At 47.2% G+C, this 16,560-nt stretch overlaps 1 protein-coding gene and 1 pseudogene across 2 annotated transcripts in view; one reads left to right on the top strand and one right to left on the bottom strand.

The window, feature by feature from the left end:
* DPYSL2 (dihydropyrimidinase like 2) overlaps positions 1-16,560 on the bottom strand; it is a 119,127-nt gene that overhangs the window by 51,753 nt on the left and 50,814 nt on the right. The gene's annotated exons all lie outside the window — the stretch shown is intronic.
* Positions 7,881-7,999, top strand: LOC136143882 (5S ribosomal RNA; annotated as a pseudogene).

Genomic DNA, 16,560 nt, shown 5'->3' with positions numbered 1-16,560 from the left:
TTTTTAAAATATCTAGAGGTCTCATCCTTTTCTTCATTATGCTTCTTACAAATTTCTCTTAGTTCTTATTACCTATTGATTCTTCCACCAGAACTTCAGATTCAGTCAGGTGTCCAAAAAAAGAAAAAAAACAACAACACTTTTTTAAGTTTTGGTTGGAATCACACTGAATTTATAATTAATCTCTAAATAATCTGCTTCTTCAGAGTATTAGGTCTTTTTATTCATTAACATAGCACTTTTTTAATTGATTAAAGTATTTTCTTGGGTCCAAAACATACAAATGTATTCTCGTAATTCTTGGTTACTTTATATTTTGTGCTGCTATTGTGAATGGGATTTTTAAATTATATTTTCCAATTGGTTCTTTCTGGCATATGGCAAAGCTATTAATTTTTAATAATATATTTCCATACTCAGTCATCTTAATAAGCTTTCTTCTTAAAGCTAATTATTTTCTTCAGTTAATTCCTTTGAGTATTTAAGGTAAACCACCTAACAAATATCAATCATTTGGTTTTTGCTTTCCAACAGTGTTACTTCTTATTTTTCCTGTCATATTACATTGACTAAGACTTTCAGGATAATGTTAAATAACAGTGATAATAACTGGCATTATGGCCCCATAATCATCAGGGTAATATATATACACCCAGCAAAACTGATCTCCTTGTAAATTCTAAAGCATTCCACACTCTTATTTACTTAACTCCACATGCCTCAATCCACTCACCCATGCCTCTCTTTTAATTGGACACCTCCTCCTAATGTCCACTCCACAATCAGACTCCAGGACAGAATACTGGCCAGCCTTCAGCGCCTTCATCCAAGTCTTGGGCCTATTTGGGGAAGCTTTTCCATAACCATCTCTGGCCCATTTTAAATATTTCTTCGTCTCTGTTGCCCCTGACCCTTCATCTAAAAATGGTCACATTTTGGGAAGTCCCCAGAAGTCCAGTGGTTAAGACTCCACACTTTCATTGCCGAGGTCACAGGTTCGATCCCTAGTTAGGGAATTAAGATCCCACAAGCCATGCAGTACAGCCAAACAAAATTTTTCTTTTATTTTAAAAATTAAAATGATCACATTTTATTGTAATCCTTTCTTTGTGGGTCTCCCCAGTAGGCAGCAATAGAATAGAATAGAGCCCATATCTGCCATCCTAATGGCTAGACCAGAACCTGCCAAGTGGCCTAATAAAGACCACGAATGTGTGAATGACTTGATGGATGAATGAACAGGGTTTCATAGTGGAGGAAACCACAGAGATTACACAGACTAATACCGAAACGGCACTGGGAAGGACCACATCCTCCCAGGTTGTTATCTCTCTCTCCAACCACATCAATGCAGCCCCAGCCACCCAGCACTGTTCTCAGCTCACAGTTTTATGAGGTGTTCATCACTATGACATCAGAAGCACCCGGAAAGCGACAACAGAGTCCTCTGAGATCCAGGGCATGCACTGAAACCATGCGTCACACCTGATGACCACAGCAACATGCCAAGCAGGACGGGCGCTGACCAGAGATCCAGATGACCAGGGTCTGAGTCATCTTCAGCCTCATGTTAGTTGGGTGGATTTGGGCAAGTCACTTAACCTCTCTGTTCTGCAATTTCCTCAGAAGTGGGGGTTATTTCCCACCTTCTTGATCAAACCAGTCAATCCTAAAGGAAATCAATCCTGAATAGTCATTGGAAGAACTGATGCTGAAGCTGAAGCTCCAATAATTTGGCCACCTGATGAGAAGAGCTGACTCGTTAGAAAAGACCCTGATGCTGGGAAAGACAGAAGGCAGGAGAAGGGGACAACAGAGGATGAGTTAGTTGGATGTCATCACTGACTCAATGGATATAAGTTTGAGCAAACTCCAGGAGATAGTGAAGGACAGGGAAGTCTGGCATGCTGCAGTCCATGGGGTTGCAAAGAGTCAGACATGACTGAGCGACTGAACACCAATTGATCTTACAGAGGCAGAAAGCAACCCTGAGTAAAGACTGTGAGCAACAGATGCAGGATGTGATTAGTTTTATTATGCTGGCCTATGGAAAGCAGAGATGTCCGTCTGAGGCAGGCACAGACTAGCCTGGGAGATCTCCGGTCCTCGGCAGAGACTGCCCTGGCCTGGCAGTCTACAGAAGGTGTCAGAGAGAACACTGGAGCAATGAGGCTCCAAGGCCTTGGCCAAGTTACCTCCCCGGCACAAGACCTCTTACCTGCCCTCTCCACCATAAAGCAGAATAAACACTGTGAAATCATTCAGTCATGTCTGACTCGGCAACCCAGGGACTGAAGCCCACCAGCTCCTCTGTCCAAGGGATTTTCCAGGCAAGGATGCTGGAGTGGTTTGCCATTTCCTTCTCCAGCGGATCTTTCCCGATCCAGTGATTGAACCCGGGTCTCCTATACTGCAGTCAGATTCTTTACCGACTGAGCTACCAAGGAAGTCCAAGCAGCATAAAGGGTACTCATAAAAGACAGCAAAACAGGACTCACTCCGGGACCCATGGTGACACAGCAGTGCATCTGGAGGGGCAGAGAGGCGTCTGAAAGGGAAGGAAGTGGCCATTCCAGCCAGCCAGGGACAGTGAACCCCAGAGTGAGGATTTCTGGGACTGTCAGGGGTGAGGACAGAAAGCCCTGTTTTTCTGCATGTATGCATGCTTAGTTGCTCAGTCATGTTTGACTCTTTGTGACTTCATGAACTGTAGTCCACCAGGATCCTCAGTACATGTGATTCTCCAGGCAAAAATACTGGAGTGGGTTGCCATGGCCTCCTCCAGGAGATCTTCCCGACCCAGGGACCCAATCCACGTCTCCCGCTGAGCCATCAGGGAAGCCTGTTTATCTGGGACATTCCTAATTTCAATTATTCTTTCTCATCTCTAGGAACATCTTTACACTTTTCATATCCGATATCCCCATGCAGAGTGAGGAAAACATACTCAAAACCAAGTTCTCACGTCGTGGGTCAAGAAAAGTGTGACTAAAGGTCCATGAACAAGTGGACTGGCTTTACAGTAAAGCCTAGAGTCAAAACCACAATGAAATACCACCTCACACCCCTAGGGATGGCTGTAATCCTAAAGAGAAAGCAATAGGTGTTGGTGAAGGTATGGAGAAATTGGGGCCCTTGGACGCTGTCGGTCAGAATGTAAAATTTCACTTTGGGAAAACAGTTTGAAAGTTCCTCAAAAAGTTAAAGACCGAATTACCATGTGAGCCAGCAATTCTGCTCCTGCAAAGATACCCAAGGGAAAGGAAAATGTATGTCCACATAAAAACTTGCCTACAAGTGATAATATTCATTCAGAAAAGCCAAAAAGTGGAAACAGCCTTAAATCCATCAACTGATCAATGGATAAGCAAAATGTAGTACATTCTACGACATATTTTTTGTCCATAAGAAGGAGTAAGGTACTAATACATTCAACAATGTGCATCTTGAAGACATCATACTAAGGGAAAGAAGCCAGACAGAAAACACCACACATTGTGTGATTCCATTTCTATGAAATGTCCGGAGCAGGCAAATCAGCAGAGAACTTTCTGTTTTCGTTTTTGCAATGGTCTGGGAAATTACAAGTAACTGCTAATTAATATGGAGCTTCTTTGGGGAATAGTAAGAATGTTCTAAGGGCTTCCCTGGTGGCTCGGTAGTAAAGAATCTGCTTGCAACGCAGGAGACTCTGGTTCAATCCCTGGGTCAAGGAGATCCTCTGGAGAAGGAAATGGCAACCCGCTCCAGTATTCTTGCCTGGGAAATCCCATGGACAGGGGAGCCTGGCGGGCTACAGTCCATGGGGTCGCAAAGAGTCAGGCACGACTGAGTGACTGATGAACAACACAAGGAACGTTCTGAAATTAGAGGAGTGATGTTTGCACAATCCTGTGAATACCCTAAAAAAAATGTGTGCACTTTAAAAGAGTGAATTTTATGGTAAATAAATTATATATTTTTTTATTTTTAAAGAGCCAATATAGTGTGTGTAAGCCAATACATTTATTCACACATAAATAATGACAGAATAAGTGAATGAAGCCTAAACCGATGAGACTCCAGTTACTGAGCATCTCCTCTTGATGCAATTCCTAAGAAGAAACAATAAGAATAGACTGTCTTTTTGCAAATTGCCTTAAAGACAAAGAGAATGAGGAAAAGACAGGGCCAAACCAATCCACGAGGAGGAAAGGTAATCAGGAAAATAGCATTTTCTGGCAGAATCATGGATGGAAAAGCTATCAGTCGCCAGAGGACATCTTCAACTGGCAAGAGGACAGCACAAAGAGAGGATTTCTGTCAGAGAGGCAGAAATGTCTCACAGCATGTGACTTTTGGATCCCCTGATTCTATCAAAACAAAAGCCCGTCCACACAAGCCAAAGGACCCAGAATGAACAACAGCCTTCCATCTCCTGACGTAGCAGAACCTATTGCCTTTTATTGATCAACTTTTCCAGTTTGTCTTTCATTAAGAGGCCTTGTCATTTAATGAAAACTCACATTTCAAAGTGGGACAGCAAGACCACTTTCAGGTATCCTCTGGAAAGTAGGCTTACTATTAGAGATGCATGTCTGTGCAATGGGCCAGCTTCTCTGGCCATTATCAGCACTCACTGTCGGTAGGCGGCTAAAATACACAGAAGCTGCACCAGCTACAGACATAAGTGTGCCCTACAGAGAAAGGGCACAGACCTGGAGAAAGCCCTGGGCCTCAGTGTTCCAGCTGCAAAATGAGGTGACTGCAACAAATCACCTCCATGTCCCAGACACAGCCCACGCCTAGAGCCTGGGGTCAGGTGTCCATCCCCCAGCAACAGAGATTTTGATGTTGAGGCTTTACCTGCCCTTTGAGCCAACCATCAATTAAAAGCACCTTTTTCTAAACTATAAAAAGAGAACATGGGACATCCCTAGTGGCCCAGTGGTTAAGACTTCGCCTTTTAATGCAGAGGGTTTAGGTTCGATCCCTGGTTGGGGAGCTAAAAAGATGCCACATGCCTTGCGGCTAAAAAAAAATCAAAATATGAAACAACAGAAGCGATATTGTAACAAATTCAATAAAGACCTCAAAAATTCTCCACGTTAAAAAAAAAAGCTTTAGGATTTCCCTAGTGGTCCGGTGGTTAAGGATCCGCCTGCTGACGCAGGGACACAGGTCCCAAGGAAGATACCACGCGCCTGCGCACCACAACAGAGCCTGTTCTCGGCAACAAGAAAAGCTGCCACAGTGAGAAGCCCAAGCGCCAAAACTAGAGCAGCCCCCACTCACCCCAACTAGAGAAAACGAGCGCAAACAAAGACCCAGCACAGTCAAAAATTAATTCAGTTTTTAAAATCTTTTTAAAAGAGAGAAAATGATCAGATATTCTGAATACCCCACTAAGCAGGATATAAAATTCAGCAAAGAAAATCTTCCTTTACCAAACTAAGATGGAAAGTATGTTTTCTTGGGGAGGGAATGGCAGAACTCGCCAATAAACAGAGCTGAATGCTTTCAGCCAGGAAAGAAATTTGGGTGACAGTAAAGAGCTACCTCTGTAACGCCCAAGGAAATGTCATGTCGGAGCCACACTGCCCATTTTAATTGAGTCTCAGTGAAAAAGAATAAGAGGAGAGGTGTATAATGAAATGAGAAATGACTGCTAAAGTCAACTGCCACCAGGAAGCAAAGTTAGCCCTTCAAAGCTCTCAGGATCCAGGTGTCACGATAGAGGGTTTTGACTGGGCTTTCCTGCTAGCCCAGTGACTAAGACTGGGCTTCCATTACAGGGGGCCTAGCTTCGATCCCTGGTCAGGATACTAGATCTTACATGCATCAACAAAGATCCTGCATGTTACAACAAAGACCCAGTGCAGCCACATAAATGTTCTTAAAATAAAAAAAAGTTTTGACTGTCAGGATCAAAACTGGGCTGCAGGGACTTCCTTGGTGGTCCAATGGTTAAGACTCTGAGTCCTCAACACAGAGGGCACGGGTTCGATCCCGAGTCAGGAAACGAGATCATGCACACTGTAATTAAAGATCCCACAGGCATCAAGTAAGATCTGACGCAGCCAAAATAAAATAAAATTTTAAAAAACTGGACTACAGGGCCTACTCCCCTCCTACACAACCTGCCCAAGCTGTGTCACACCCACCGTCTCACAAAATCCTTACAGCAACCCTATTAGGCAAGACAGGCTGATCCTGGCCCTTTTGACAACTGACAAAACCAAGACAGAAACGTGGGGTAACTTGCCTGAGCTAATGAGCAGAGGGTCAAGACCCGAATTAAGATCTCTTGATTCCTGGCTCTGTGAAGACGTGTCATCAAGAAGTTGAGGCCTCAAATTCTTTCCGTTAGACCTCATGCTTCTCCTTAGAAGATCTCCATAAAGGAAAAAACAATGCAGAGAGCTGCAACCCCAAGTCTGAGAAACTGTTTGATCTTCCCTGTTCCTGCTCCTCCTCGAAAAATGCCATGTGCCCGAGATGTTCCCCAGCCAGGCTTGTGAAGGGCTGAGCGTTATGACCCTTGCAAGTGGGGGCCGAGCCAAAGTGATTCAGAGAAATGGGGAGAGATGGGGCCCAGGCAAGGGCGAGGAGACCTTTGAAGCAGCTTGCGTGCCGCCATCTGGCTGTGCACAGAGAAGGGCTCCTGGGCTCCAGAAGAGGGATTAAGTTCAGTTGATGAATGCATGGCATGAGTCATTCCTCCTGGTTGCTCTCCAAATCCCTCCTGGGATGCAGGAGGACAGCTAAGGCATCCATCCTGTGCTTCTGTTGGGAGATCAGAGATGCTCGGCACACCACCATCTCGGCGAGCATCTTCCCCTGCTGGACGCAGTCTCCCGCTCGGTGACAGACAATCACTAGCTGATCACTAGTTCTTCCTTCACATCACAGAAAAATGACTTCTACATACAAGCTGGGTCGAAGGATCTTTCTGTGTCTTGGGGATGGGGCAGCCCAATGCCCCATCACAAACTGCAGGTGGGCACCACATCCAGGACGTCTGTGAAGCATCCGGATGCCGGGGACAGAGCAGCATTGGTGAGCACACTCTTTATCTTGGGGAGGGGCTGGATTTTTGGTTTGTTTTCATTTGTTGGTTTGGCCATGCAGCGTAGCTTGCAAGATCTTAAGTTTACTGGCCAGGGATTGAACCCACACCCTCCACAGTGAAAGCGCAGAGAACTAACCACGGGGAGCTTCCCACGTGGTGCTAGTGGTAAAGAATCCACCTGCCAAGGCAGGAGACTTAACAGATGCGGGTTCAGTCCCTGAGTTGGGAAGATCCCCTGGAAGAGGGCATGGCAATCCACTCCAGTATTCTTGCCTGGAGAATCCCGTGGGACAGAGGAGCCTGGCTGGCAGGCTATAGTCCATGGGGTCACAAAAGAGTCAGACACGACTGAAGTGACATGCACTAACCACTGAACCACCAGAGAATTCCCGTGAGCACGCCCTTTAACTGTTCAAAAGCAAGCAGTGCCCTTTATTCTGTGGTCCAAGAGTGCCAAGAGCCCAGCCCTAACACGTGCACGCTCCACGGTTTTAGGCAAGTCAACTGGCTTCTCTGGACTTCCCATTACTCATTTACAGCCTGAGGATGCGTATGTGCACGCTCAGTCGTGTCCTACTCTTTGTGACCCCAGGGGCTATAGCCCACCAGGCTCCTTTGTCCACGGGATTTCCCAGGCAGGAATACTGGAGTGGGTTGCCATTTCCTCTTCCAGAGGATCTTCCCGACCCAGGGATCGAACCTGCGTCTCCTGGATGTCCTGCACTGGCATCCGAAATCCTTACCACTGAGCCACCTGGGAAGCCCCACAGCATGAAGACAAGCCCAGCTATCTTCAGGGTGGACGTAAGGATTAGAAATGCTGTGTACAGTCTACAGCCACAACACCCTGAACACGCCCGATCTCATCTGATCTCAGAAGCTAAGCAGGGTCGGGCCTGGTTAGTACTTGGATGGGAGACTGCCTGGGAATATCAGATGCTGTAGGCTTTAAAAGAAAGAAAGAAAGAAAAGAAATGCAGTGTACAGGGTTTGCACTGGGGCACAGACTCCAATAAACTGTATCCGTTTTCTGTTCCTTCCTAATCATCTTACCTTCTTCTACTGTATCTTGTGCAAAGGATGGAACCATGCAGCTCCCTGCTACGATTCCTTGCAGGTTGGTGCATGGGTCCAGAGAGCAGCCACTGGGTCATTCCCCTTCAGAGGCATTCAGAGGACAAGAGAACTCCATGCAAGCCCCTTGGAGGAAGAGTGACGCATACTGGGGCGTACCTGGGCAGCCAGCTCTACGCTGTTGCCCTGGCGTAACAATCGCTGTTCTGTCGCTCAGTCACGTCTGACTCCGTGACCTCGTGGACTGCAGCTCACCAAGCATAACAGTTAGGAGCAGCCTTCTCACTCTCAAAAGTGCATCCAATTTGGACAATAACTAAATGCCCATTCTACACACAGGGCTGAAGCCCCCATCCAATTATGTTAAAAGATGCTAAAACAAACCACCAGCTCTGAGCCTGTTGTTGGGATACTCTGTGGGGCTTGCATTTAACTCTGAAGCAAAACCTACACTGTCTCCAAAATACAAAGTCCACCCCCCTCCACAGGGCTCAATGAAGTGAAGTGAAGTGGAAGTCGCTCAGTCATGTCCGACTCTTTGCAACCCCATGGACCATAGCCCGCCAGGCACGGGATTTTCCAGGCAAGAATACGGGAGTGGGTTGCCATTCCCTTCTCCAGGGGATCTTCCTGACCAAGGGATCAAATCTGGGTCTCCTGCACTGCAGGCATCTTCTTTACTGACTGAGCCACGAGGGAAGCCATGAGGGAACCGGGCTCAGAGCGACCCCCAAATTATCTGCCAATCCCTCAGGACATAGTTTTCTAACTACACTCTCTTTTTGCTTTAACCAAGGATCTGTTCTGCCATTTTTTCCTACCTCCATGATTTGTGGAGCTAAGGAGCCAAAGCAAAAAATAAATAAATGACAATAATAAAGATTCCCAGCTGCATGAAAGAAGCAGAAGCGAATATAGGAAAAAAAGCATTGTCTGCCTGGATGGACAACATGGATGAACCTAGAAATTATCATCCTAAGTGAAGTAAGCCAGACAGAGAAAGACAAATATCATATGAATTCACTTATATGTGGAATCTTTTTTTAAAAAAGATACAAACGAACTAATTTCTAAAACAGAAATAGATCCACAGACATGGAAAACCAATTCACGGTTACCAAAGAGGAACGTGTGGGAAGGGATAAATTAGGAGGTTTGGCTAATATATACACACTGAGATATATAAAAACGGGGCTTTCCCAGTGGCTCAGTGGGTAAAGAATTTGCCTGCCAATGCGTTAGACGCAGGAGTCAAGGGTTCGATCCCTGGATTGGGAAGATTCCCGATAGAAGGAAATGGCAACCCACTCCAGTATTCCTGCCTGGGAAATCCCATGGACAGAGGAGCCTGGCGGGCTACAGTCGGGCACACCTGAAGCAACTGAGCACAAAAGCACGTTATAAAACAGATAAACCAACAAGGACCCACTGTACAGCACAAGGAATGATGCTCAGTATTTTATAGTGGCCCGGAAGGGAAAGAATCTGAAAAAGAATTGCATGTGTGTATGTGTAGCTGAGTCACTGTGCTATACACTTGAAACTAACAGGTTTATAAATTGAGTATATTTCAATAAAATACATTTAAAAACAAAACACATTCTGTGTTTCTTAAATACATTTTAATACATTAAAAAAAAAAAAAAATACCAGGCACCAACCATCAGGGCCCAATGCTGTCACCTCTGAGGGATCTGACACAGTCCCTTCATTTGATCCCACAAGAGAGGAACAGGTCCCTGGCCAGTCTGCCAGAGAGGAGCAAGCTCTGAGTCCCATAGGACTGTTACGCCACGCGTCTCTGAGTGTGAGGCCCTCTAAGGCTAAAAGTTCCTTTGCCAAAACAGCCCCTAGAGAAGAATTTGTCACCAGCACTGCCAGAGGACTGACCCGAGGCCAGGCACTGGAAGCGCGACAAGTCTTGAGGCTGTGGGAAGAGTGATGCTTGTGCAAGGGAATGCAGACCTCCTTGCATGAATCCACCATGAAAAACGAGGGGTCCAGGTGCTCAACAGCATGATAACAACCCATTATAAAACTGGCCCCATTTGAATTCCTTTTTTGGCTAAAAAGTCAAATCTAGCAAGAGTTATTCACTGGATGAGCTGCTTGTTGATGACACTGCTTTGCATCTGTGGGGTCAAATGAATTGTCAAGAAAATTAAGCCCCAAATTCTTTCAGCGATTATTCAGAGGGCAAAAAAAAAGTGAAAAAAAAATTTTTGTATAAGAAGTCATTTTAAAGGGCTTTTTATAGATGATGGTTTCTCCTGCTGGGTTGGAAACATGAATTCCATTAACATGGGGTGAAGATTAAGCTTGAATTTCTTTCTGATCTCCCCAAGCGGCAGGAAAGGGAGATAACTCATCTGGAATCAGCTGGTACGTGACTGCATCCTTGGATCGAGAGAGATGAACAGTACTAGAGAGACTGTTGTTCAACAGTTAAGTCGTGTCTGACTCTTTGTGACCGCCTGGACTGCAGCACACCAGGCTTCCCTGTCCTTCACTATCTCCCAGAGTTTGCTCAAACTCATGTCCTTTGAAACAGTGATGCCATCCAACCATCTCATCCTGCCCCATGTCATCCCCTTCTCCTCCTGCCCTCAATCTTTCCCAGCATCGGGGTCTTTTCCATTGAGTCAGCTCTTCACATCAGGTGGCCAAAGTATTGGAGTTTCAGCTTCAACATCAGTCCCTCCAGTGAACACCCAGGACTGATCTCCTTTCGGATGGACTGGTTGGATCTCCTTGCAGTCCAAGGGACTCTCAAGAGTCTTCTCCAACACCACAGTTCAAAGCACCAATTCTTCGGCGCTCAGCTTTCTTTATGATCCAACTCTCACATCCATACATGACTACTAGAAAAACCATAGCTTTGACTTTACAGAGCTTTGTTGGCAAAGTAATGTCTCTGCTTTTTAAAATTTTGCCTAGTTTTGTCATAGCTTTTCTCTTAAGGAGCAAACGTCTTTGAATTTCATGGTTGCAGTCACCCTCTGCAGTGATTTGGGAGCCCAAGAAGACAAAATCTACCCCCGTTTCCACTTTTTCCCCATCTATTTGACATGTGATGGGATGGGATGTCATGATCTTGTTTTTGAATGTTGAGATATCAGATTAGATAGAGGGATTAAACAGATGATATTGATTTACATAGGTAAGAAACAGCTAGAAATATGAACTAGATATATAAGAAAAATGACAGATGATGATAGCTTAGATGCCATGCCATCTGTCTCTGGGTTACGTCCAGCTCTTTGCAATCCAATGGGCTGTAGTTCACCAGGCTCCTCTGTCCAAGGGATTCTCCAGGCAAGAATACTAGCGTGGGTTGCCATTTCCTTCTCCAGGGGATCTTTCCAACCCAGGGACCAAACCCATATCTCCAGTATTGGCAGGCAGATTTTTTACCACCTGGGAAGCCCCAATTGATATTGATATTTAGATACAGAATAGAGATGCTGGCTAAATCATAGATTAGATAGGTAGACAGATCCATTGAACATTGATCCACTGACTCACATAAGTGCCAAAAGTGTCACAATAATCATGTACAGCACAGTCTCACTTACCTTGCATATAACCCTAAGTAACAGGAATTTATTATCTTCATCTTACAGACATGGAAATTGCCATCTAGAAATATACTGAATGACTGAAAATCGCTCAGTCGTGTCTGACTCTTCCTGATCCCATGGACTGGAGCCCACAAGGCTCCTCTGTCCATGGAATTCTCCAGGCAAGAATACTGGAATGGGTAGCTATTCCTTTTTGCAGGGGATCTTCCTGACCCAGAGATCGAACTCAGGTCTCCCGCATTGCATGCAGATTCTTTACCTCCTGGGCCACCAGGGAAGCCATAGAAGTATATGAGATCACACTCAAACAGAAAGTACTAGAAAGGGAAAATTAAACTTTGGGCTTCTGATTGCTGGACCTCTCCCAGCCCTGCCTGGGCTGTTCTTTGCAATTCCACCCTCTGGAACATGCTCCAGTTTCTCCCAGCTGAGAGAAAGAGAGAGAGGAGCTGAGACAGACCATATGAATGCTTGCCTTAAAAGTATCTATGTTATTACCAGGCCCCTTTGATTTTTCTCTCACAGGCTCTCCACAGGGAAGGATTCCAGGTCTGACCTATCATTAGAGGGAGATTAGGTCATAAACACTATTGACTCAACCTAAAGACAGTAGGGTTTCCTCGGGGAAACCAGCACAGCAGGTGGTCCACAGGACTGGGCCTGGCAGTCCATATCCCAGCTCCACTCTGCCTTCAGCATCCCCTCTCATCCCACGCTGTACTGTCCATCATCTCTCACCCACCCTGACTCCACGTCATGTGCATGAGTGCTAAGTCACTTCAGCTGTGTCCAACGCTGTGTGATCCTAAGAACTGCAGACTGCCAGGATCCTCTGTCCATGGGATTCTGCAAAGTCCTACCAGCGCCCTACTAGGTACCAGCTAAACAAAACCTTCCAGGACACCGAGGACAGCACCTGAAGGAGGAGACCCTTTTCAGTGACCTGAGCTCAGCCCCATCCCGTTTCCTAAGTTTCTGAAGGGTATCCAGCTACAGGATCCACACACTCCAGGTCACGCCACTGGAATCACCCTCCCATGGCAAAGAGGCCAGGATACAGCAGAGAACTGAGGGCAGAAGGCACCTCTAGCTTTTAGGAAACCTTGGCAGATCTTCATTAAGTTTCAACAGAAATCCAACCGCTGGACTAGGCACCTAGATTTGACTCTTAAGGCTGGCCACCAATGGAAGCTTTAAAACTACCAACCTACCTACTTAGAGGGCTTTCCTGGTGGTTCAGCAGTAAAGAACCCACCTGCAATGCAAGAGACGCGGGTTCAATCCCTGGGTCAGGAAGATCCCCTGGAGAAGGAAATGGCAACCCACAACAGCGTTCTTGCCTGGAAAAATCCCATGGGAGGAGGAGCCTGGTGTGCTGCAGTCCACGGGGTCGCAAAGAGTTGGACATGAGTTAGCGACTAAACCACCACCACCGCCTACCTAGCACAGTCAAATCAGAAGTTCTGGTCTCTGGGCTTGGGGAAAACTCCCCAGGGGATTCCAGTGTGCAGCCGAGGTTTGCAACTGGCTCATCGCAGAATTTCCCTTCAGAGAACAGTCAGCCTCAGCCACAGGGACCCCACCCCCGCAGCATCCTCCCTATCATTAGGGGAACATTTAGTCACATTCAAAGAGCGCTAGCTCCCATAGGGGTTAACCAGAAAGAACTCTAATTTCTACTCACTGTCATTCCCCTGGGTCATTACCATGGCAGTTCAGACAGACTAAAAGCAAGGAATTTGGGTAAATGGCTTCACCCAACAACAGCAGCCAGTTGGAGGCAGAGCCCTCAAAGCCCAGAGAAAACAATCATTTCCCGAGAAGAAACAGGGAAGTCCTTTCAAAGAGGAGAAAGGGGAAAGCCGGGAAAAGGGCCCCCAATGGAGTGATCAGGGATCAGAGCGATGGACAGCAGGTAGAAAAAGGCAGACCCTTCTGCCAACCCTTGCCTATGACAGTCATTTATCCCTTTAAGACACCGTGTACGATTAATCGTATAAAGAAGGACAGAATGTTCACCTATTATGAAAAGACACCCTGATGAAAACCATAGCAGTCCGGGGCCAAACTGGGCAGGGAGATGAAACAGCTGCTCCGTCCTAGTTCCTGCCTTGAACAGGAGGTGCCTTCAAGAAAACCACTGAAAACGTACCTCATGGTTAGTTTTCCTAAGTGACTAGTGGGTATGTCCCATCTTACTAATCACTTCTGACTTCTCCCCTGCAACTCAGCACTGAGGCTGTCCAGGGACCAGTCACAGCACCAGGCTCTGGAGAGAAGGTAAGCAGGCAGGGTGGGGGGAGTTATGGAACGCAGTGGGGTGGTTTCCAACTGTGCTTCCCCAAGCCCTAGGATTTCCCAGAGGCAGAGGAGCTGCCAAGACGGAGGGGAAGGAAGAAGTGGAAGAGGATCCGGGCTCTCCCATGGCCCACCAGCGAGCAACAGCTGCCCTCTTTCATCAGTCTCACTTGCCACGTAGGGGCTCCCCTGTCAGATTTCACATGAGAAGAGGAGAACAGTGCTAAAGATCCCAAGAGAAGAAGGAGCCAGGGGGTCAAGGCTTTGGTCCAGACTCATGCTGCTGTTCATCAGGCAGCCAGCTTCCGTGGATGCCGCGGGCCATGTAGTAATGGGTAGCGCCAGATCCATGCACTCCGGAAATCTCTGCCAGCTCACTCAGCCAGCACAGGGAACAAGGGTCTCCTTGGACACATATGTGTCAGGCAGGCTCTTATCTAGCCATGCAGAACCCTGAGCCCATGCGATGCTGACTGTCAGAAGCCTGTCCCTCTCAACAAAGGTCAGAAAGACCTTGCTGAAGTCTATCACAGGCATATTCCCAACCACACCCCCCAGTTCTAGCTGTCACTCTGGGCAACAAGGCTAACAGGACATACCCAACCACCAGGATATCCTGCTCCCTGGAAACTCAGAGAATAGGCTCCAGGAGCAACCAGTAATGGGACTCTCCACCCTCTGTGTACAGGAGTTAGACCTGATCACGTAGGATGGAGATGCCTTCTTAAGAGATGACGTCACCCTTCTGTGGCCTGGGGTGACTCCTAAAGCTGTAACTGCCAGTTCTCAGGGCCAGAGGCCAGGCAACACACCCTGAATAGATTAGGGTAAATGCCACAATGTCCATGAAATAGGGTCTAGGACCCAAAGAGAACTGTCTCTGCTTCCAGAAGGGCCTCCACGTGTGTGTGTTCAGTTGTATCCAACTCTTGTGATCCTATGGACTGCAGTCCACCAGGCTTTTCCAGGCATGAACACTGTAGTGGGTTACCATTCCCTTCTCCAGGGGATCTTCCTGACTCAGGGATCGAACCCAGGCCTCCTGCATTGCAGGCAGATTCTTTACCGTCTGAGCCACCAAGGAATGCTTGTATGTTAAAGTGCAATTATTTTGGATACACTATTGTTGTTGTTCAGTCGAACAGCTGTGTCCAACTCTTTGTGACCCCAAAGACTGTAGCCTGCCAGGCTCCTCTGTCCATGGGATTTCCCAGGCAAAAATACCAGAGTGGGTTGCCATTTCCTCCTCCAGGGGATCTTCCCAACACAGGGGTCAAACTCGCATCTCCTGCATCTCCTGCACTGGTAGGCGGATTCTTTACCACTGAGCAACCTGGAAAGCTCCCAGAAGGGGCTAACAGACTCTAAATCCCACTGGGCTATGAGCTCAACTCATGAATGGCCTCCTTCACGAGAACAGCATCTATGGATGTGTGTGCTAGCCCTTCAGGAAGCCGGGGCTACAATCCAGAAGGATTCATCTTTTTCACTCTTTTCCTCTGCTCTGCTTGGCACCAGGCAATAGGTAGTCAGGCCAAAATATCCCAAGGAGTGCATGGGTTCTTGCAGTTCCAGCAATTCGTGGCCAAGATTTGCACAGCGACATCTGAGCTGGCCCCATTCTGTGGCGTTGGCTTCAGAAGGCACTCATGTCCATAGGTGAAATGTACACTTTCACCCACGTGGGGCTTGGGGGGGCTGTGAGGCGGAGCGGACAGAAAGAACCCATGCCCACAGCCCATCAGATAATGTGGCTTTCTAACTGCCAGCCCACAGGCAGATGTTGTGGGGACAACTCAGGTCCTGGACTCAGAGACTTTCGTCTGATGTGGTTGGGTTTTCCTGTAAGCACTTTCTAACCCAAGTCAAATGAAATGATGCAAAGGGAATAATCAAAGTATGGATTACAGACGCATTCATATTCCAGTGCATGTGTGTGTTCACACATGGACCCATCAGAGGCAGGGAGCAAACCCAAGCGCCACGTGGATGAGGAAATGACAAGCAGTGGCTGTGCCCCAGGGACGCTCCGAGCCAGGAAGGCCCTTCACCTTGATGTAGGCCTTCTGCCTCCACCAGCACGGCTCTCTAGGAAGAGCTGGATAAGCCAAGGGGCTTCAGAGATGACTGCTGAGTCCTCCGTGGTGCTCAGGGACCACCCTGCGCACTCAGAGAGCAAGCTCCCTCATGAGAGGACCAGCATCCCCACTTCCTTCCAAAAGATAGAAGGAGCAGTCCCTATTCATGACCTCAGGCTGATGCTCAGGCTCCGGGTTTTCCCCTCCAACTTCCCTCCTCCAACCATTCCAACAGTTGATTGGGCCGCAGTGGCCAGGGGCAGACGACAGAAATGAGGGCAGTGCTAAAGAGACAGTTGCTTCGGGAAAAATGAACACAACCAGTGAACGTTGTCAACACCAGACCCTCCTCCCCACCCCCAGGATTCTTGGTCCACTGGCACAATATGCAGATGAAGCAGGAAACCAAGTCCCATGAGCAAATAAGCTCATCACATCATTCATTCAGCCATGCATCAGTGGAGTGGCGAGGGGCGGA

Source organism: Muntiacus reevesi, chromosome 10 (genome assembly GCF_963930625.1).
Source record: "Muntiacus reevesi chromosome 10, mMunRee1.1, whole genome shotgun sequence".
NCBI lineage: Eukaryota > Metazoa > Chordata > Mammalia > Artiodactyla > Cervidae > Muntiacus > Muntiacus reevesi.
Note: the sequence above shows the minus strand (reverse complement) of the source record. Positions and strands in the feature narration are given on the sequence as shown.